The sequence below is a fragment of the Hyaloscypha bicolor genome (assembly GCF_002865645.1).
Source record: "Hyaloscypha bicolor E unplaced genomic scaffold K444scaffold_182, whole genome shotgun sequence".
NCBI classification, from domain to species: Eukaryota; Fungi; Ascomycota; class Leotiomycetes; order Helotiales; family Hyaloscyphaceae; genus Hyaloscypha; species Hyaloscypha bicolor.
The window spans coordinates 847,797-850,755 of NW_020194684.1; positions in this window are offsets into that span (position 1 = coordinate 847,797).

A 2,959-nucleotide genomic window follows, 5' to 3' on the forward strand; every position below is an offset into this window, starting at 1 on the left:
ATTCCTTTTTACTATTATAGTTGCTTGTAAAATCGGCTTTGTTCCTTTTCGCTTAAAAAAAACTATATATTAGACTACCTCGTCTATTTTTGGCTAATATCATACCTCCTTTATTATCCCATATATCCCTTGCCGGTTCCTAAGATACAGATAATACTAAGGCCAGTAATATAATAATATCTTTAGGTAAAAGCCCCTATTTCAAGCTAATACAGGAGTCTAAAGCTAGATAGGCTATAGAAGATAAGCTCGGAACTAAAGCTAATTTCGCAATAACTAATAATTTTATTTAACCTATATCTAATTATAGTTACTATCTCTAGTAATATTTCTAGCCGAGAAAGTAGAGTTAATAGGCCTAACTTTAATATTCGAGTAAATAATATAAGTATTAGAACTACCGGCCTTAATAGTTATAGAAACGCCTGAAAAAATAGAGTAAGTTCTATATAAGATACCGGAAGTACTAGGGTCTATAGTAGTAAGGTAGTTACTATTAAGCCAAAGAAGATTTATAGTATAATTATCTCAAAGAAATATTACAAGAACTATTTCTTTATTTATAGTACTTATTATAGAAGCAAGTCTACTATAGGTAGCAAAATTATTAGTATAATTAAAAATAGTCTTTTAAGCCTTATAGAATTTAGTTATAATCGAGTTGCCAGATATACTAGAAATTATAGATATTGAATTTGAAATTACTATACCGTTTTAGATATAGAATTACTTAATCTTATTTAAGGTTCCTAATAGAGTTCCTATACTTATAAGAAATTAGGTAATAGTAATAAAGACAGACTCGGTATTTACTTTTATATATGAGCTATAAAATATTATATTTCCTATATAATAAGAGTTAAAATCACATCTGTTTATATTAGTAGTTCTAGTATATCTATTTATAGAACCTGCTCTTCTATATAGGTCCCTAGTATATATAGTCTATAATATATTCTCGGTAAAATAGAAAATAAAGGCTATTATAATAGAATTAGTCTCTTAAATATTCATTTCTATATAATATAACCCGTAATTACTAATATTACTACTAGTACTATTCTTTAATATAACCCATCCGTTTATATTTCCCTTTTCATCTATTAATATATATCTTTTATATTAGTAAGGTAAGTATACTCGACCGTTAATAAACTTAAAATCCTATAGGTATTAAGTATTATAATACCTAATACTATAAGCTATACTAGCTTTATTACCTGAATATATAAAAAGACTACCGTTTTTAGCTATAACTAAAATATATATTAGTATATTTAGATAATATTTATATATTTAAAGATACTTACCTAATATATATAAAGCTCTATTAAAACTATAAAGTAGCCGAGAAATATTTATATTAAATATAAACTCTTAAATAAATATATTAAACTACTAGTATATAGTATTATTAGTTATAAGATAAATACGGGACCTAATATTCTTTTGAGTTAATATAGTAATAAAATCGAGTCTCAAAGAATTACTATTTATTATAATACTATATATACTAGTATAATTAGCTTTATTAAAAGTATAGTTTATAATATAAATAATATTATCCGGATAAAGTATAGTATTTCAGATATTACTATTAAAGTAATTAGTAGAGTTAATTATTAAATAAAGCTAATACTAGTTAGTATTAAGAATAATCTTACTACTATTATTTATATAACTTCTTTCTATAATACAGGTCTACTAAGTTAAAACAAAATAGACTTTAGCTATAAGATTACTAACCTACTAAAAATATATAATACTTATAAGAAGTATAATAAGAATAATAATATAAGATATAGTAATATTATTTCTTAAATCTATTAAATTAATAATTATTAATAAATATTTATTTAATATATTAAAAATATACTATTAAACTTTAGCTAGACAGAAGCTAGCCAAAAGTTGCTTTATTACTAAATTCCCAAATAGTAAGTAATACTAAGCTCTAAGAGACTTTATTATTTTGGCTAAAACTAACCTAATAGGTACAAATACCTAACCTATAATTTACTATAACCAAGTTATTAAGTATTTTATACCTTTATAATTTCGTTCTAATTAGAGCAATTAGTAAATATACTATATATTAGTATCTCGAGTCTTATTCTAGTCTTTTTTATACTTTTTTCAAAAGTATTAGCCCGTATAAATAATAGTATTACTATAGTTAAAAAAAAAGATATTAAAATAGATATATATAAGTTATATGAAACTAGTAAATTAAAGTTAGTTATAATAATAATTACCTCTAATATTATATTTATCTTTAAGAGAATTTATATAGGCCTAGTTATATCTATAGTACTACTAGATATATAGGTATATACTTCAAGTATTATAGTCTCATTTACTAGAATAGTATTTCTAGAGTTTAAAAAATATACTATATTTACCTTTATAATTAGAGTCTTTACTTTATTTAAGCCTACTATATAGTTTTTTTTACTATAAAAAGAAGCTTCTATAACTTTACTAATATTCTATTTTTTATTAATAAAACCTACTACTATTTTTAGCTCTTCTATTTCCTTACTAGATAAATATAGAATTACTTATAATAATATATTACTCGTCTTAGTATTTCAAAAATATCCAGAAATAATATAAGCTTATAATTAGGCTAATATTATACTCGATATACTATTAAATATTAAATATATACCTATACTCTAGGGATTTAAAAATCCTATATAAAATTAGAAGTCAAATATAAAAAAAGCAATTATATTAGATATAACCTATTTCCTTATATTTAATAAGCCTAATATAGATTCTTAAGTAAATCTTACTATTACTATAGTAATAACTAATTATCTTAATTACCTGTAATCTTTTACTAGTAAAGTTAAGCTCGGTTCTCTAGCTATTACTAATAGAGGTAAATATATAAGTCTGGGATAGCTTAAAGACTTTCTCTCTAGATACCTATCTTATATAATTAATTTTATAG